At 41.0% G+C, this 21706-nt stretch overlaps 1 protein-coding gene across 6 annotated transcripts in view; it reads left to right on the top strand.

Annotated features, from left to right (window-relative positions):
* The window catches only part of LOC105144011 (uncharacterized), a 488432-nt gene that overhangs the window by 253094 nt on the left and 213632 nt on the right, over positions 1-21706 (top strand). For all 6 annotated transcript variants that reach the window (XM_087408170.1, XM_087408167.1, XM_087408166.1 and 3 more), the window contains one exon: positions 176-285. The gene's annotated coding sequence lies outside the window, so the exon portion shown is untranslated. The remainder of the gene's footprint in view (positions 1-175; positions 286-21706) is intronic.

The raw sequence follows: 21706 nt of genomic DNA, 5'->3' as shown, positions 1-21706 counted from the left end.
ATTGATCGGCTTCAGATAGCGTTAAATTTCCTACTTTCTACTTTTAACATTTCTAAAGATTTATCAACTAATGTTCGAAATATTTTTAACTAAATGAAAGAGATCGGACTACTAGTGTCAATCAACGCATTTAACTCGCAATTGCTATTTTCTAAAGAGATAATTTTTACAATAGGGCTACATAGCTGAAAATTATCCAGTGACGGCGGCAGCACCACGGCGGCGGTAGTCTACTGAGACAGCACCGTGCTTCCCGACGGCGACGAAGCTGAGGAATACTTCCCGGTAAGTTCATTCTTCCTTCTTAATTTTTCGCATTCGCCGATGCGATGAATTGGTTTCTTACAGTAGAAGCACACTGACTCCTCTTCGCTGCCTTCTTGAGCTTGACCTTTGCGTTGATTTTTAAAGGAAATGTTTGCTGGTTTGAAAATCTTGCGCCATATTCTTTTTCTTCTACTCGGAAATGTCATCAGTTATTTGACGCATTTTCTCCAAAAATTCTTCAACGATGTTCGCGTTGAGGGTTAGAGCGGTGACTCTCAAAGAACTCTTCATAATGTCTCTAATTAGTAAGTTAATAATATCGGATTGCGATAAATTGAGTCAATGCACTAATGCAAGTTTATTAATTACATACTGATCGAAGGTTTCTTTGCTACAGATCTATCTGCGTGCTTCGATCCTCTGCATCACAGCATAAAAGGGTAGTTTCCGGTTATACATTTTGATCAATTCTTGTTTTAAGACAGTCCGCGATTTCAGAACCTGACTAATTTGTAGGTCGTATCAGCGAGTAGTAAAGCAAGGCGGGTTCTAACCCATGGGGCTAGAAGGGAGCGCGGGGCGCGGGGGGTACTCGTAGGCGCGGAGGATGCTCGTAACGCAGGGAAGGGGGGGAAAAGGTCCCGGCGCTATTGATGTAAGGACCCCGGTCCTTATTTATTGCCGCCGCTCTGCAAAAATGCAAAGGCTTGCATACACTTACCGCATCTGTTACTACCATCTGTTTTTTTCTTACGTTTCATCTTTTCCGCCGCCGCCGCATTGTCACTCTCGCTATATCTTCATGCATGCAAACATATTTTATTATACGTTTTTATTTAAAAAGAGAACGCTTAATGTGTCGTGACAGTACCGTCGAGGGTGAAGGATGGGAAGTAAAAGAAAATACGTACGTAATAATGTGAACAAAAAATATTTATTCACATCTTATTACACTGGTTTTCGTACTTATTAAAAACTAAACTAATAGTTCGCAATCGACGAGCTGATGTCCATTGAAGATGTCGCTATCACGTATAATGTTCTCAGATGCGATGTTGAAGAATCGCGTATACTTGGTATCCACCGTATCGATGAGTCGAGCTAATCGTTCGAACGTTACATCGATACACCCGTCAAACATACGGCGTAGCGTCGTTTCGGTCATCGTAATGCGTACGAATGAAGAATCGAGACGTACGAGCGTAGCATCGTTCAGCATGCAAACACTGACGGTTAGTCCAATGCTTATAAAATTATCCTTGTATTCGTTTCGAAACATCTTGTAAATATTCCCACGCTGTTCGTAGAGGCTCTTCCACGTTTCGAGAGACAGCGATAGTTCGTGTCCGCGATGATCTCCAAGGGCGACCTCTACGTAACTCGGTGGGCCAACGTTGATTCCAATTTCCAAAAATTTGTAGCCGGTATTCGTCAGATCGTAACGTCTGCTCAATAAACGCACCGTACGATGCTCCGTACTGTATACATACATAATGTTAAAAAACGTTTCTTTTGTGTATAGAACGTTGAAACTTACATGTTATATTCCTTCTTCACATCGTACGATGCACTGCTCTCTTTAGTGAAGTACATTTTTTCAACCGTTCGTACAAGCGGGTATCGCAAGACTGATTGCATCCGCGTAAATTGTGGCGTAATACTTCTGGAAGCGATGAGAGAAGGCAGGTCCTCCCCCTCTTTCCAAGAATTTCGAACACGTTGCGACACGTTTATACATACGTTTATACATACGTACATACATACATGCGTACATACATATGTTTATACATACGTTTATACATACGTTTATACATACGTTTATACATACGTTTATATATACGTTTATACATACGTACATACGTTTATACATACGTACATACACACGTACATACATACGTACATACATACGTACATACGTTTATACATTACAAAGGAAAGGAAAAGAAATACATAATAAATACGTTAATGTATTTTTATTTAAAAAATTCTTTTGCAACCACTAGTTATATATTTTCAATACATTTTGTAACGCGCAATTCTTAACATGTTGCCCACATCGTATAATATTAGTAACATCTAGATTAGATAATGATTCCATGTCTTCGTAAACTGCGTCCAAGGTCTCGATGTACATGCGTTCTCGCTCATCGTCCAGAAACAAGTTCTGCAGCCATGTTCGTTTCTCGCGTCCCTTGACATACACGATAGCATTATCTTCAAATACAGCCATCGTAATTAGACGTTTCGCCTCGTTGTATGGGATCGTCCCGTCCTCCCATTGCAATCCATGGTGATAAGCAATCAACTAGGAGGCGCAAGACCTGTCGGATCTTGTCAAAAATTTCCATGGCACAGGACTCGTAAAAATGTAATGCGTGAGAACGGTCCCCTGTTTCAGCACCGTCACTTCCTTCACGATAAATTTCTTGTTAACGATGAATCCTTGCTGATCCACGAACGTTGGCATGGACATGTTATCGAGAAGACTGCGACGTCGATTGCTACGTAACGTAGATTTTATATCATGTCAGAAGTGCATTTAGGTGATTTTGCGCACTACGTTGGTCAATGGATTATACTGAGCTACACGATCGTGTATGATGAGACAATAAGCTGTTGTATTTGCGGGCACATTCTCCTTGCAGTCAAATTCTATGCGTACGTCCACAGTGGCACTCTTGACGGATTCGTTTTGTCGCGAGCAATCAATGACCACAAAAGGCCCTTTCTCGACAAATGAGAGCACGTTGAGTAGCGTTTCGAAACAATCGATTCCATAATATGCTCTACGAAAACGTGCGTGCATATCGAATAGAACGGCGTATCTCTTTTTGCCAAAATCCAGATTTAAATCGTCATACGGATAAAACGTCGAATTTAGATAAAGTTTTCACGTTACTCAAATTACAATCGTCGAACACGCTACCATCTCGTGACATGATATTCTTTCGACTGGTCTGCAGAGCAAAGATAACGTATCGAGGCTTCTCAAGCTGAGTCGCCGTTTTGACGACCCATGAATGCTTGGTCATATTCTGTAACAGAGGATACTCGTACAGATCCCACGAGCGAAAACTCATGCTCAGATAATGACCGCTTTCTAATGCTCGCAGCATTGATAATTTATTGACCTCATTTAATGCAACGTGAGGCATCCGCCACTGTACTTTAAATAATTCAACCTCAGACTCCGTCACAGGATTTCCCAACAAGCAATTGTTGTCGTTGCGCGCTCATATCAAAATTAATTCGTGGCGAGCGTTGACAATCAGGCGTTTGTAATCTTCGCAAAAACCCAACAGCATACTGAGCGGCACGCAAAAATTAAAGTGTCCTTCCTCCGTGTCGGATCTAGAGTTCCATCCAGCGTTCAGCGCAAAGCTTTATCATAGGTCAATGACACGTAATTCTTGAGCGTGCTAGTTATGCCCACGTTTCGGTTGCGGTCAATCTCCACACCGTTCAGTTCATATCGAATTTCATCAAACATGAATGCCACGCAATTATTTACAAGCGTCGTTGGCATTTGATCGTTTTTCTTTTTCACCGTCAATCTTCCTTCGACATAGAGAAAACTTTTGCACGGCAACGTGTACAAATCCTGCTGCTGTATGAGTATTCTTATCTCGTCGCTGTACCCAAATGTTGTATTAGCGAATGGATTGTACGTGTGAGTCTCAATCTTGACGATGCGATCGTCAAAGATCGGCTCACCGGTAATATTCAAGATATCAATCATCTCAAAAGTTGCGCACCGCGAATCCCAAAGATTGTAAAAATTTAACGTTCGACACACTGAGCTTCTTCTTGCTGACGCAGTTGGATGAGCGAGCGTTATCGAGCGGTGATGTTACCAGCCTTGTAAAGAATGCGTTATCTCTCTGCGTGCGCTCCGCTCCGTTCAATACGAGCATCTCACGCTCGCTGTCGCTGTCGCACGTGCAATCTGACGGTGATCTCCTCTCCGCGAAAATCGAGCAATCGTCAGTTCTGGTCGACGACGCGTATCGTTAGATCCGTAATGCTTCGTGCCGTGATCGGCAAGTAAATGATCTGCGTCGGCCTCTCCGATATCTTATATCCTGGTGGCACGCTCGGCGAAAATTCGTGTATCGTGTGCGCGCTTTTGCCGTTGGTGTACGCGCTCGCGGTCACGTTACACTCTACGCGGATAACGTTTACGTTTATTATGTTGATCGACATGTGCGATTCGTGCCATCTTCGCGGCCGCAGTATACGCTTCGAGAATCCCAGCAGCGATCCAATGCTGTTGGGCTTGTCAAAGTTTATTCTGTATGCACATTTAATCTCGCATCTCATCGTGTTGTAGTTTGCGCGGAGCGTAATCGGATATTCTCCACCCTCACCATTATCATCATCATCATCAATATCGTTGTTGTTGTTGTTGTTGTTGTTGTTATTGTCACCACGCACTACGTCAACGGTTTCAAGTGCGTCGCGGTGCGAACGTTTCCGTAAAATCGTACGTTTCAAAAATTCATTTATGTCTCGCACTTCGTACGAATCGTCGGGAATTGTAATTTCTGCGTCGTCTTTGCCAAAATAAAATTTATTGTTCGATTCGTTTACATTCGGTATCGTGTGATAAGTCTCAAAAATCGCCAGACCGAGCTCGTAATCGCCGTCACTCAAATCTATGGAGGGAAAGTACATAGTTCGCCGCAAGGACGGTGCTCTTCCCGCTCAGCGTGTCAGCGACATGACGGAAAAAGCGTTCGACTAATACTGAGATTTTACAGCACCTCGTCAAGTTTTTTAAATTCACGCGCGTCAACCGTTTGTAGAAACCGCAGACGCATTTGACCGCAGAAGCTCTGATCGTACGTCTGATAGGACGTACGATTGTATTCTATCGTCGTAGCACCGTTTTCGAAATATTCGGTAATCTTCGACCGCCCAAGGAACTGGTGCGATATAGCAACGTGAAACTTTATCTAAATTCGACGTTTTATCCGTATGACGATTTAAATCTGGATTTTGGCAAAAAGAGATACGCCGTTCTATTCGATATGCACGCACGTTTTCGTAGAGCATATTATGGAATCGATTGTTTCGAAACGCTACTCAACGTGCTCTCATTTGTCGAGAAAGGGCCTTTTGTGGTCATTGATTGCTCGCGACAAAACGAATCCGTCAAGAGTGCCACTGTGGACGTACGCATAGAATTTGACTGCAAGGAGAATGTGCCCGCAAATACAACAGCTTATTGTCTCATCATACACGATCGTGTAGCTCAGTATAATCCATTGACCAACGTAGTGCGCAAAATCACCTAAATGCACTTCTGACATGATATAAAATCTACGTTACGTAGCAATCGACGTCGCAGTCTTCTCGATAACATGTCCATGCCAACGTTCGTGGATCAGCAAGGATTCATCGTTAACAAGAAATTTATCGTGAAGGAAGTGACGGTGCTGAAACAGGGGACCGTTCTCACGCATTACATTTTTACGAGTCCTGTGCCATGGAAATTTTTGACAAGATCCGACAGGTCTTGCGCCTCCTAGTTGATTGCTTATCACCATGGATTGCAATGGGAGGACGGGACGATCCCATACAACGAGGCGAAACGTCTAATTACGATGGCTGTATTTGAAGATAATGCTATCGTGTATGTCAAGGGACGCGAGAAACGAACATGGCTGCAGAACTTGTTTCTGGACGATGAGCGAGAACGCATGTACATCGAGACCTTGGACGCAGTTTACGAAGACATGGAATCTTTATCTAATCTAGATGTTACTAATATTATACGATGTGGGCAACATGTTAAGAATTGCGCGTTACAAAATGTATTGAAAATATATAACTAGTGGTTGCAAAAGAATTTTTTAAATAAAAATACATTAACGTATTTATTATGTATTTCTTTTCCTTTCCTTTGTAATGTATAAACGTATGTACGTATGTATGTACGTATGTATGTACGTGTGTATGTACGTATGTATAAACGTATGTACGTATGTATAAACGTATATATAAACGTATGTATAAACGTATGTATAAACGTATGTATAAACGTATGTATAAACATATGTATGTACGCATGTATGTATAAACGTATGTATAAACGTGTCGCAACGTGTTCGAAATTCTTGGAAAGAGGGGGAGGACCTGCCTTCTCTCATCGCTTCCAGAAGTATTACGCCACAATTTACGCGGATGCAATCAGTCTTGCGATACCCGCTTGTACGAACGGTTGAAAAAATGTACTTCACTAAAGAGAGCAGTGCATCGTACGATGTGAAGAAGGAATATAACATGTAAGTTTCAACGTTCTATACACAAAAGAAACGTTTTTTAACATTATGTATGTATACAGTACGGAGCATCGTACGGTGCGTTTATTGAGCAGACGTTACGATCTGACGAATACCGGCTACAAATTTTTGGAAATTGGAATCAACGTTGGCCCACCGAGTTACGTAGAGGTCGCCCTTGGAGATCATCGCGGACACGAACTATCGCTGTCTCTCGAAACGTGGAAGAGCCTCTACGAACAGCGTGGGAATATTTACAAGATGTTTCGAAACGAATACAAGGATAATTTTATAAGCATTGGACTAACCGTCAGTGTTTGCATGCTGAACGATGCTACGCTCGTACGTCTCGATTCTTCATTCGTACGCATTACGATGACCGAAACGACGCTACGCCGTATGTTTGACGGGTGTATCGATGTAACGTTCGAACGATTAGCTCGACTCATCGATACGGTGGATACCAAGTATACGCGATTCTTCAACATCGCATCTGAGAACATTATACGTGATAGCGACATCTTCAATGGACATCAGCTCGTCGATTGCGAACTATTAGTTTAGTTTTTAATAAGTACGAAAACCAGTGTAATAAGATGTGAATAAATATTTTTTGTTCACATTATTACGTACGTATTTTCTTTTACTTCCCATCCTTCACCCTCGACGGTACTGTCACGACACATTAAGCGTTCTCTTTTTAAATAAAAACGTATAATAAAATATGTTTGCATGCATGAAGATATAGCGAGAGTGACAATGCGGCGGCGGCGGAAAAGATGAAACGTAAGAAAAAACAGATGGTAGTAACAGATGCGGTAAGTGTATGCAAGCCTTTGCATTTTTGCAGAGCGGCGGCAATAAATAAGGACCGGGGTCCTTACATCAATAGCGCCGGGACCTTTTCCCCCCCTTCCCTGCGTTACGAGCATCCTCCGCGCCTACGAGTACCCCCCGCGCCCCGCGCTCCCTTCTAGCCCCATGGGTTAGAACCCGCCTTGCTTTACTACTCCAGCGTTTGGCGGCAAACATTAACTTACTAGACGCCACGAATAAAATAACTTCTTCTGTGCTCCATGAACTTGAGCAATTTTCTCGATTTGTTATGTCAACACGAGTACATTCTCGTCTTCAGAGCCTTCGAAATTTGGAATCTGCTGGGTCAACAGAGAGACTGCATTGACCGAAGGAAGCGAATTTAATAATGTAACATGAATTACTTCTTGTTGAGGGAACCGAGATTTGTTCTACGTCGGCTCTTCACTGCGTTGCCGTTGCACTTTTCATTCAGAGAGCGAAGTTGTCCAAAAATTAATTCTTCTTGCTGAAGGCAACGATTCACAATTTTTATCATCTGTTTAGTTGATGGTGGTAGAGTTTTTGAAACTACTACTTGTATTTTTTCACATCTTACTTTTCGAATGCAAGGGTATTATTTCTTGCGACGTAGAAGTTCCAGATTGTTCTGTACCAGAGAGCATGATGTTTGATTCTAAATGCAACATGATCGCATCGATAAGTGCTTCGTGCGTGTCTATCGAAGGCTGTATCTGATATCTTTCCGCGACTTTGTACAGCTCTTCCACAGACATTCCATCCAGACGACGTTCGATCTTATAGAACTTGTACAAATCTGTTGCAGAATTGACACTGACAGAGCCAAATTGCTACAACTCTTTCGACCGAGAATGATGATTGCGACAGCGGAATAAGAGTTCACCACGAACGTTCGCCTCTCCTCTTTGAGGGCAATCAGCAGATTTTTGTTCGTGAGCGGAAACTAGCAAATTCGAATCACGAGGGAAACTTACGGATCTTTGATCTCACTTCTGAAAAACTGTAAGGGATAAGCGGGCAAGCTAATTCCATATCCTTATCAGGATGTGATCATTATTTCTAAGAATAAATGTTCGTTTTTTCTGAATGGTCGTGGAAGTTTAATAAATGTTTATGTCAGGATATAGGTTGATTGAATGTCACCAATAAATGTCAGACACATAGATTTCTGAATAGCACTGCTCTAGAATTTATTCATGAGTTCGTATGTAGTTTCACAAGTAGCTTTATAGGAACTGCGTGGTAATACGCACGAAATAGATGCATAACATGACGTCTAACCAGGCGAGATGCTCCGGAACGAATTCGGAGTACTAATGCTCCAACGATCGAATGCTCCAATAGCACAATTAATAGTGTGAGACACGAATGTAACTTTAGTTATGGATATCGAACAGTATGAATCAGACAAAATGATCGTGAACGATCTGAATGATTTCGATACTTTATAGTAAGTGTCAGCTGCGCTCCATTTCTCCCGGCGGCAGAAGGTAGCACCGAAGGTTTTAGAAACCGCACGCGTATGCCACGTGCGCATGTCGCTGCTGTTATGCTGTTCGAGTGCAAACAACTCTACAGGGTAACATATGCCATTGTGCACGAATTATCTTCCGTAATATCTTACAAAAGCGAATTGCGTAATAAGCAGGTAACGGACATATACCGGTGGTTACAAAGCAGATCGTGGGTATTAGTTGTTGCAGACAGGTCATAGATATGTACAAGCAGTTTTAGGCGGATCGGAAATAAGTTGCGGATACGGAGCAACAGACCGGATTGGGAGCAATCTGTTCGGTATCGATGACGTAGTCGGAACCACCCGACTCGAAAGCGGTGGCAGGAAGAATGGGTACTAATTGGGAATGCTCGACTGGCGAGTCGTATAGCGGGAATGCCCGGTTGCGTACGAGAACGCCTATGCGCGATATGGAAAATTGCGAGCACTATCAGGAGTCCGTGAGCGCCAATCGTAGAGCTTGTATATTGTGAGCATCTAGTTGTGAATGGGAGCGTTCATTCACTTTACGACGGATTCTTGGGAGCACTTAAATTAGACAGAGGTATCAAGTAGTAGTCTTGACAGGATCGAGGATCTGGACATGACTGCCTCTCGAGCATTGCTCAGACCGGGTATGTAGTAGAGGGAGACCTCCTCCTATTCATTATGATTACGCCTCGCACGTATGATTATACGTACGCGTATGTAAGTGGGATTGTAGCGGAAAGCGCCCAGTATGCCAGGAGGATGATCGGCTCAGACATAGAGACCAGGAGGAGGTGTATCGTCACATCACTCTCGCCTCCCCCTCTTTGCAGGTGTGTGATTCTTCACGACTTAGTCTACTGCTCCGTTATCAGTTGGGCCTAGCTGCGTGTCTCACTGTGCGTCGCTGTTTGTATCTGGCTTATCGTCGCGCGTCGGAGACGATTTTTTAGATTTTGGACGTGGATATGCCGATATCAACATCTACACGCATCGGGGAGACGATCACCGGGGAGATGATCTTCCAGGGGACTGATATATCGCGGTGCGAGTTTCGCGTTAAAGACTGAGGCTTTATCGAAAAGGAGGTATTCCCGTTTCTACACCTGGTCCCTAACTCGCCAGTTGCATCGGCGCAGGTTGCAGTGGGCTTTCTGCTTCTGAAAGGTTCGGGCCATTACAATTCGTATCACCTTGAAGGAGTCTTTGAAGCGGCGATGGACAATGCGGAGCAGTGATTGGTATATGCCGTCGATCCTTGGGATGCGAGTTTACTGTCACAAGTCAGGTATACCGGTCGTGTCGTGGCCCGTCGTGTTGTAAGCAAATTGGAACTGAGGCGGATGCTCATCCCATCGCCAATGATTTCGTCCCACGTATTGGTCTAATCATGGTCTTTCGATTTATGCGCTCTACTGGGTTGTAGTGAGAAGCGTGTGAAGATGTCATTTGATGCTTAGTGCTGAAAGCTATTAGGAGTGCACTTAACTGAGCAGACTTTAGCTGGGTGCCGTTATCCGATATAACCTTGTTAGGGCATCCGTGGCGAAGGATCACGTCCTGAATTTCTGTGACGGTAGACGGCTGTGGTTCGTTGAAGTAGTCTTAGTTCCATCCATTTTATGAAACGGTCCTGCATAATCAGGAGTCAGACATATCCGTGCTCCTAACGCGATAATGGCCCTATTAAGTCGAATGTCTTACCACCACATAGTTGTGGGGCTGGTGTGCAAATTCATGGCTGGCTTGATTCTCGGTGTCTTATGTGCCAGGCAGACAGTTAGCGCCGGACGTAGTTCGTGATGTTCTGCTGGAGAACATTCCTAGCCAGTAGTACAGACTGGCGCGCGATGATTTTCATAACTCCGAAATGACCTGCGGTCGACTCTTTGTGTTGCCTCGCTAATATCTGCAGTCGCTCCTCGCGGAGCACACAGAGCTTTCATTGTTTAGCTAGTTCAATGGAATAATATAATCTTTTTTCTCAGACTACGTAGTTGGGAAAGTCGTCCATTCGCTGTCAGATCCCGATCTTTACTCTTCAGTGCCATCCACACTTTGATAGCATCAAGCGCTGCATGCTTCAGATCGATGGGACAACGTCCTAGCCACGATGGTACTGCCCTTTCAGTATCGTACATTAAAGCTATTGTTGGAATTCAAACATTCAAACAACGCCCCATGCGTCCAGTCTTTTCGGATAAATCGGATACGCGGAGCAATGATTATGATTACGGTATCATAAGACCATCCCCAAGAATTGTCGTACCTTACGTATCGTCTTTGGGGCAGGTCAGTCGATGATGGCACTAACTTTGACTGAGTTCGTGGTTACCTATTATGTGCCTAGATAACGGAGTTGCCCCCGGCAGAAGTGGCATTTGTCGGGATTAAGGAGGAGTTTGGCGACCCTCAGCCGGTGGAAGGCACACCGGTCCTCAACGAGCTGCTTCAGGTGCTCGTCGAAGATTCGGCTGATGACAATGATGTCGTCAATATAGAGTACATGTGACTCTAAGTCGGGGCTGAGAACGTTATCTAGCAGGCGCTGAAATGTGGCGGAAGAGTGGAGACCAAACGGTATCACCTTAAATTGAAAGAGCCCCTTGCCCGAAATAATAAATGCAGTGATTGGTCGGCTGTCAGGAGTGAGTGATACCTGTCAGTATGGGCTAAATGGTTATTTTTCACTAACGGTTATAACTAACGATTATAACATATTACTGTTACTTCGAAATAATAGTTATTTGAACAGTTATCGGTTATATAAACGGTTGTTTTTTTCATAATACTCTTGTTACGTCCAAACCCTTAGAAATTCGATGAAGGAGACAATAAGGGAGAATGGAGAGAGTATAGAAGGACGGATAGACTCAATCTCACAGGTATACGCGCAGAGGCGAACATCTGTGAGTCGTACGCACCTCTATCAGGATTTCCTGAACTTTCCCTTCCTCCTCTCGAAGAACGATTTCCTCTCCCGCCTCCTCTCAAAGAACGATTCCCTCTCCCTCCTCTCTTAGACCAGCTCCCAATCCCTCCGTATCAATCAGATCCCGTGCTGATCGACTATTTAGACCATATTCTGGATAACTGGATCGATGACAGGGGGAGAGGTCTAGAGGTTGTGTTTTAATCGAAGATTGGTGAGTAAGATATCTCGAGGTAGCTGTCATCGGTCGGTTGTGGCTTGGCTATGCGGATGGTTCCGCCTACTCCTGATGTAAAGGGTTCGTTCTTTTATTGATGTACGAACGCGTATTACAACCGAAAGGAAGGGTAAAAATTTATGTATGCCTGTTACTCGCATATGAGTGTATACATATATACGAAGGCTAGTCAATAAGTTCTTAAAAAATCTGTCAGAAGGCACTCGCAGTGTCATGTCACATTACTTTTTGACAAGTAGCATCTTTCAGCTAATTACTGTCAAATTTTGAGCGGAATTCATCGCGTGGTTTCATTTCTGTAGACGAATAACTTAAAACGAACAACCTTTGTATTTTTTGCAAAATGTCAATCAATTTTGCACGAACAATAGGATATGAAAAAAATGAGTTTCGTGCAGTGATCAAATATCTACATATGAAAGATTTAACGCCGAAATAAATCAAAGCTGAGTTGGATAATGTTCATAGCACTAGCATTTGCGACTGTATGCAATTGGGTGAATGAATTTAAACGTGGTCGTATATACACATGTGATGCACCTCGTTGGAGACGTCCAATTGAGGCTGCTACGCCAGAAATCATTGATAAAATCCACGATATTGTTTTGACTGATCGACGAGTGAAAGTGTGCTAGCTTGTTGAGACCACAGGCATATCACGTAGCACAGTGATTTCAATTTTGCACGAACAATAGGTATGAAAAAGCTATTGGCAAGATGGAAGCCGCGTTTGCTTACTGTGGACCATAAGCGCAACCGTGTGATGATTTAAAAAATGTTTGGAGAGGTTTCAACGTAATCCGGATGAATTTCTGCGTCGATTCATTACTGTGAACGAAACATAGATCCATTACTTCACACCCGAGACGAAGGAACAATCAAAACAATGGACTTCACCGAATGAATCAGCTCCGAAGAAGGCAAAGACCATGAAGTGACCCCGGAAAGATGATGGCTACAGTTTTTTTAGATATAATTCACGCGGTATAATTCATCTCTATTACCTTCCGTCGAAGCAAACGGTCAATGGCGATTACTACGCCTTATTGGACCGTTTCAACAACATTTTAAAGAAAAAACGTCTCCATTTGGCGAAGAAGAAAATGCTCTTCCATCAAGACAATGCACAGATTCATACGTGCCCGGCACCGATGGCCAAATTCAACGAATTCCGCTACAAATTGCTTTCTCATCCAGCATATTCGCCAGATTTAGTTATTCACTCCCTGTGACAATTTCTGTTTCCAAACCTGAAGAAATGGTTCGAAGGAAAGAGATTCACCACCAGAGAGCAGTTCATCGCCGAAACAGAGACTTATTTTGAAGGGTTAGACTAATCATATTATTCGGACGGCTTGAAAAAGTTGAAGAATTATTGGATCAAGTATATCGAGTTGAAAGGAGACTATGTTGATAATAAAAATGAATCGATAAAAAAAAATATGTTTTTCTAAAAACTTATTGACTTGCCCTCGTGTGTGTTGTGCGTGTGTGTGTGTGTGTGTGTGTGTGTGTGTGTGTTCTTATACGGGGATCTTTATACTATGTGTGTATGACTGGACGGAATGACTTATTATTTAGATGGTGAGTCCACGAGATTTCGGGTAGATAGATCGGTGGAAGTGTACGAGGAGGCCCGCTGTTCACGGAAGAACGCCAAAAGGGCAGTCACAGTGGCCAGTGACTGGGTGATCCCAATGTTAATTGTTGCCTCACAATTTTTATATGTATTTGCGTGAACTGGCGTGAACTATCGCGGATAGGCCACTTCTCGTGGCCTGATTTTCACACTGACGGATTCTCGTGGCCTGATTTCCGCCTGATTTCCACAGCTAATCCCAACAATGATTTGATGCACTCAAATACAGATACGCGAACTTACGTGATTTTTCATTGACGTGAACCAGCTGAATTTGACTTTTGTACTAACGCTCTGCTCTTCGACGCGACCTCTATTTTTACCCCGAAAAAAGAGCGTTGTGCCCTTTGTCTAGGATGCAATAGTTAGTTGCAATGTCACGCTAGATTTACTATTTTTATAGCATCCTATCGTTGTTAATCTAAAGTGCATCGTTAGAGAGATTTCGAGAAGAAAAGAAATGATTTACGTTTTTCTTTAAAGAGGCAAGATTGCTTCAGACGGATGACGAATTCTGTTATCCTCGCCGAAAATATGACTAGGTAAACACACGGTTACCGTGCATAACTAGTTTTGCGTGCAAGGCAACCATTGTCAATTGCGAGTCCGATCTTAGACACTAATGTGGGAAGTTATCTCATGCGTTTTATGATTTTTTGAGCGCGACGTGGCGCCTGTTTTCTTAAGATGAAATTGTTGGTCAGTCTGGGATGACAAAGCTAGAATTTTTACTATTGCGTGACTTTGATGTATTTATAATGTCTTTTGCAATCTTGTCACTTTTCGGGCCTGCATTAAGGTTGTTATTTCTTCTGGGTTGATTTACGAGTTTTCGCGGAGCTTGTCTAGTCCTTATTTTCAATTCTGTCAGATCGTTATCAGAAGACTCTGCTCAAGTCTCGTAGACACCAACCATAGTCGCGAAGTGAACCTGATTCTTTCGAAAGAAAAGAATCGTGGCGTCTGTAGTACGTAACACTATATCCTAGTATTCATATTATATCATAGTATTAGTATTCATATTTTGAATTATTTCTTATTATTTAAGTTACTTAAGAAATTTGTTTTGAAATATTCCATTATTTTAAATATTTGTGTAAACAAATAAATATAAAGTGCTAAATTTTATGCACTAAAATTGATGTTAACTTGGTAAGTAAAGTCACATGTGTCCATTTTTTGTCGTACGACGAATTTTTAAAGCATGTTAATTGACTGCAAGACAGAAGATCTCGGATCTCTTTGCCTATAGCCAATCAACGGGCTTGAAAAATTTGCTGTACGACAAAAAACGGACGCATATAGCTGCGTTCAACAGAATACAACAGTTTTGCAACTATTTTATAATTGTCTGTTAAGGTAAGGCTATTTTTCTAGATCTAAAAATAAATAATCTAATCAACATGAAGAAAACTTCCAACAGTTGCAAAATAAACATTCTGCTGAACATAGCCATTAGCTTAATACAGCGACAGCGCCGACAGCGCATCTATTGAAAAAAGATAAATAATAAGATCTTAAACATTACTATTTATCTTTTATTTACTTATAAAATTTAAAATTAAAAATAATCGTTTAAGTCCGTTTAAGTTCGTAATGTTATTTTCCAAATTTTATAACGATTATTAAAGTAGCTTAATAACGTTATTCAGTAACAGATAACAAAATAACCACTACTTGCTAATACCCGCTTTTTAGATGCAACGTAGACAGGTATCCTCAGCTTGGGGCGGCCCTCGAGGATAGCATTCACTTGGGGAAGCGAGTAGATATCCTTATCAGTGACGCTGTTCACTTTGTGAAAGTCTATGCAAAAACGGTGCCGTCTTTCTTTCGGACCACAACTATTAGGGAGATCTAGGCTTTGTGGGAGAGCTCTACAATGATTTCCCATTCCATCTTCTCTACCTTGGCATTTATGACGACATGGCCGGGTTTCTCAATCGGTAACGCTGCTTAATCGGAGCAACGTCTTTCCTTAACTAGATGTGATGCTGAAGTTGACCAATCCGCGCCCACGGGTCAACGCCAATCAATATCACTGTAATGAGGATATGATCAAAAAGTCGTGATCCTATGTTGACTCTCTAATCGCGATGGGCAGCGTGAGCGTCCCCGGTATGGCTGTGGATTCTGCGTCGGCCACCTGCATTGTCTCAGTTTCCTGTCGAACGCTGTACACTAATTGCTTTGCATGCTGGGCGGTATTTTCGGAATGAGATTTCGAAACTAGAGTCGATGAGCGCAGTAAGGGAGTGTTGTCCCAGGCGTATAGTAATGTGACGTCGCGACTATACGTTGCTGGACCGAGTGATGGCGACATCTCCATCGGTCCGCGTGGCGTTTCCCATTGTAAAGTGACAGTCCCGTGTGAGCACATCTTTCTAGCATCGGGAACAAAATTTCTTTGTTGGTCGTTTGTAATCGGCTCGGACGTAATATCACTGTTTACAACGCCAGCAACACTCATCACGGTTGCAAGCGGTCATGATTAGGTTAATCGCGGCTTTAGTTTCGGTTCAGCACACAATAGTTTGATGACGAAAACTCCGGGGCGTACATGTTTTGGGTGATAGTCAACGTATTGACAAAGCCTCTAATAGAGGCACTCTATGGTTCCATGGTTTCACTATCCCCATTCGGTCGCGTCAACTCGGTCACCAATGCTTCTTTTGCAGATAGGTACATCTTCATGTCTGATTTGTACAGAACAATTCGGTGTCTCATCCCTGTTCAGGCGTCGCGTGATGGTACGCCTTTCTTGTCAGAATTTGCTCGCCGGAACCAAGATTCAAAAAAGCGTGAGACATCAAGTCGTTTTATAAGAAAATATCTTTATTGATATCGCATTCGTTTGTAACGATGCATGTATCATTATTGCATGTCGTTATAGTACCTTTGAAACGCGATAACATAAGGGCGCGATGCGCCTACAAGCGCGCGTTAAAATAAATATAGTGATAACCGTTCCATTGGAGATCATCGAGGCCGTTCGAATATCGATATATCTCCCGTTTGTATTGTGATCGGTGGAAATTACCTAACACTACCGAAACAATACGAGCGGGAGCAATAATTAGTATGCAAGGTGTTTTCTCTAATTTGATTTTTAAAATATCTCCGTTAATTTTGATACAGGAAAATACTGCAGGGAAAAGTTATCCGATTGAAACGAACACATATTATGATGAGAAACAATTTTTTTCAAAGTTAGTAGTTTTTGAGATTTTAAAGTTTATTTTCAATTTTTTAAATGGAATAGCATATTTTCATTAACACAGTAATGTAGTTCATAAAAATTCAACCATATATGATATGTTGTCCTTTAAACGATCTTGAACATAAAAAATCACATTTATATGGGAAAAAAAAAGAATTAATATACTTAAGTGTTTTCAATGAAGATATTTATTTACTGCAGTTCAAAAGATGTTTGAAATGATTGCCATTAACTTTCATACATTTTTAAATTAATGCGGTAAATAAATGATTGTTTTGCATTTTCAATGATTTCTGAGTGATTCTGGGTGATTGATGTCGATACACGTCGAATTCTTTCTTGCATGTTTTTCGGTGTTGCGGGAATATCACAATAAACTCGACTTTTTAAATATTCTCATAGAAAAAAGTTAAGTGGCGTAAGGTCTGGCGACCGAGCCAGCCAACAAATTCGTCCATCACTTCTAATCCAGCGATCGGGAAACATTCTGTTAAGCACATTGCGTACGATAAGTGCATTATGTGCTGGACAATCATCCTGCTGTAACCACATTCTAATAAAAATACGGTGATTCAATAAAACTTCGTCTAATAATATTTGTAACATATTTCTTAAAAATTTGCATATTTTTGTTCATTTAAATTTCCTTCCAAAAAAATGGACCAATAATATTGTGATTTCTAATAATATCACACCAGACATTTATCCTTCATGGATGTTGATGTACAATACTTGTCGAAGTCAATGTGTATTGCCAATAATGCATATTGTATGTACTTAATTGTCCATAATTTGTAAAAGATGAGTCGTAACAACACATTTGTTTTCTTATGAAATATTACTACATTAATGAAAATATGCTGTTCCATTTTAAAAAAATTGCGATGATTTTTCAAAAGCTATGACCTTGAGAAAAATTTTTTGCTCATCATAATATATGTTCCTTCCAATCGAACAATTTTTCTCTGTAATATTTTCCCATATCATCAAAAACAACAGAGATATTTCAAATGATCAAATTAGAGGAAACACCCTATATAAATGCGAGAAAATTATTAACGAAATTCTGTTCCGTTCCTGATCCAATCCTATCCGAACCGATTCAGTAGCGAGCAAAGGTGGTAGTGCGTACTTTGTAACCGATGATAGTTCTCGACAGTGACCGACCGGCCTTCTGCATCAGACCGCTGTATCGACGGGAATCCTCCAGAACAGAGTGTACTCTGTTCCGCCGAGCTTATTCGGTCGTTGGCCCGTGTCAGCTATCGTTTCTGCCGCACCAGGTACGCCAGGGGATAATAACCCCATCTAGAGTTCTCAACCGTTAGTTGTTACATTTCTGTCTCGACAATAGCACAGGGTAAAGGTTTCTTTGCATCTGCCGAGTGTTCTCAGCCATCAAGTACCTTTTCTTTCACTCTGCGATTCTTCTCATTGGATTCGGGAAAAATGAAAATTTATCGCTCCGTGACCGCGATCGCGCTTGGCGTATACACGTGTCCCGTTAACGTCAAGCCGTAGCGCTCAGCTGTTCGTCACCTTGCGTCCTGCGAGTCTCGCGATACCACATCGTAGCAAAAACTCGTCTGCGACGAGTTTCGATAATTACACACAACATACGTACGCACGCACGCACGCACGCATGCACGCACGCACGCATGCGCGTATACGAGCCGACGCGATTTCGGCAAGCTACCGTATTTCATTTCATTACTGTATCATTTTCAATATCATTACTTAATAAATATTACATTGTATTATTTCCTTCTAAACGTATGTCTGTTTGTTGCATCTCATCTTTCCGCCACGGATCTTTTTCTAACTGACTAAAATCTCCGACCTTGGGAAAGTAAGTTAGTTGACAGATGATTGTTACACAGGATTTATCTGCCCATGCTGCCGTTCCTTGAGATGCGCGAGAGGCATATGCGGATTGTAGTGCGCGAAGATGCATATGCGCACGTGGTGGATACTGTCAAGAGTGCATACTAAATGAAGATTGTTGTACACAAGAGTTACAATGTGTATGTGCAAGCAGTCGTGTACAAGCAGGTCGCTAATATACATATACCTGCTTGTATGTGATCCGCTTTGTATACAAGTGGTTAAAGAGCAGGTCGTAGATATTGGTTCTGCCTATCGTTAGGCAGATATACAGGCGGTTTCAGGTAGATCACAAACAAGTCATGAACACTAACGGGTCAGACTGAGAACTTCCGACTCAGAGGCAGTGGCAAGGAAGAATGGGTACTATTTGGAAGCATCCGATTGGCGAGTATTCGGCTGCATACGAGAGTGCTCGTAAGGCGGTAAGATCAGAACATTCAATAAGAAGTCAGAGTCGATTGAGAGCGCCCAGTCGTAGAGCTTATGCAAGGTGCTTTGGGAGCACCTATTTATGAACGGAAGCGGCCGTTCACTGCATGACGGATTCTCGATAGCACCATTGCTCAATCCGGAATTTATACCTCCAGCCGATGGTGCTCGATGGAATATGTCGTAGAAGAGGAATCCCTACTAATTATAATCATGCCTCGCACGCGTAATTATACGTATTCGTACGCACGTCAGATTGTAGCACAAAGATTGGTGGGATATGCCGGGCGGATGGTCGGCCCGAACTTATTGACGAGGAGAGGGCATATCGTGACAAGGTATCTATGCTAAACTGCTGAAAAGTTATATATATTAATGCTATAAAGTTATATGCTGAATGTTAAACAACACCTTTAACCAATGCATATATGATCACCCAGTACCAGATGTGTGGAAAATGACATACATTTCTTCAGTACATAAGAAAGGATCCTAAAAAGATCCTAAAAAGAACAACTACCGAGGTATCTCGGTAACGAGTACAATAAGATTATACAAAGTAATTCTAAGGGATTTGATTGAAAAAGAATATAGTAACTTGGAAGGACAGAGTTGTTAGCAAAAAAAAAAAAATTTTCCTAATTTTCTCGGTCATTTTTTGAAAAAATTTCCTGACTAAAACTGAAAGATTCCTTGAATAAAAATAAAGAAAAAATTAAAATGTTTTATTTTAAACAATAAAATTATTAGTATAATAAAATATAATAATATAAAATATATAATGAAAAATAAATATAATATAAAGTTTTTCGTAATATTTATAGTAGTGTATTATAACCTCACTTTGTTAATATACACACAGGGACATAAATGACTGATTCAAAGTTACATATTTGTCGGAAATCAGAAAACATAAGAAAAAATGAGAAGATGTGAGAAATAATAAGCAGACTTGAAAAGGCATAAGAAGACATTTGTGTGTACGCCGTATATTTTTGACACGTATTTATTCATGTAGGTTAGGTACATATACTTTGTATTAGATATTACGTGTACTTTTGTTTAGAGAGATCATGATTATAATATAAAGAATAAATCAAAGAATTATTTAACTTAAACAAGTTGCAAATATAAATAATAATACAATATAATACGACTTACAATGAGTATGTTGCAAACATTAAAACTTTGACATCCGAATGAAAATCTGTTAATATGATCGTTGTGCAACTAATTGTTGCTTTATACAACCTGTAACTTTACACACAACGATATGCGACTAGCATTTTTGTTCGATGCTGCGTGCGACACTAACGTGGTGTAGGCTGCGTTCCACCTAATGCTTACAACGCTTGTAGAACCATTCTTGTCGTTTATCAGATGTTAAACAAACGATGCTCACAAGCGTTGCGAGCGTTAAGTGGAACACAGCCATAGTGTTAAGAATGTATGACTAATGCACGATGAATTAAAAAACAAATAAAATATGGGAATAGCGGATTATATCTTTGTTTTGTGTATTGCTTATTAAGATTTAATCATTTTATTAAAATACTGTATGTTCTCATTATCATTTTAATTAATTTTAATTAGAAATGATTTACAAAATATTTATCATATACATATTAATACATACATATTTTGACTTTTGCAAATTTAAGTTTTTTTCTTTTTAACAACATTAACGGTTTTCTGCAAATTGATCATTGCAAAATTAAAAATAAAAAAATATTTGTATTATTTCTTTAAAAAATTTTAAAAATTCTGTTATAATTTTTAAAAAAATAAAGTAAGCTTAGAATTTTAAATTCCCTGATTTCCCTGACCACTAACAACCCTGAAGGAGAAAAACAAAGAAAGGGTTTAAAGCAAAGAGATCATGGATAATGTGTTTTGCATAAAATAAATAATTGAATTAAAAACATGATCAACATTTATTGATTTTTAGAAGGTGACACCGACTTCTAAATGGTACACTAGTATGAATTCACACTACGAAAATTTTTAATTTGCTGCAGTTTGCGCAGAAACAGTTGCCGCAACTTATCCCCAATATATTAAATATATTTGCTGCCTTGGGTATCAGAGATATTTAAAGAAATACAATTTTCCACGCAAAGCAAGTTCCATCCATCAGTTGAATCAGCAGATGAGATGCTGCGTTATATAATTTCGCGGTTGTTTTTGACATGATTGTCGCAGCTGTTTCCAAATAAACTGTGAAAGGAAACTTATGTTCGGGGTTTCAAAGGAAGATATGATCGAACTCTCGCAATGACATGGCGTCTTCGACAATGTAGATATAAAATGATGGAGAAATGGGAATGCGAATTCGAGAAATGCGCGAAAATCATGAGATGCGCGATTTTCTCGAAAACCATCCGATGGTAAGAAACCTTTCTATCGACCCTCGCGATGTATTCTTTGGCACAGAAAATATCGTAACTCGATACAAAGTTATGGATACGGAGAAAATATGCTGTGGACGTG

The sequence above is a fragment of the Acromyrmex echinatior genome, chromosome 7 (genome assembly GCF_024713525.1).
Source record: "Acromyrmex echinatior isolate Ae372 chromosome 7, ASM2471352v2, whole genome shotgun sequence".
In the NCBI taxonomy this organism is placed as follows: domain Eukaryota; kingdom Metazoa; phylum Arthropoda; class Insecta; order Hymenoptera; family Formicidae; genus Acromyrmex; species Acromyrmex echinatior.
Note: the sequence above shows the minus strand (reverse complement) of the source record. Positions and strands in the feature narration are given on the sequence as shown.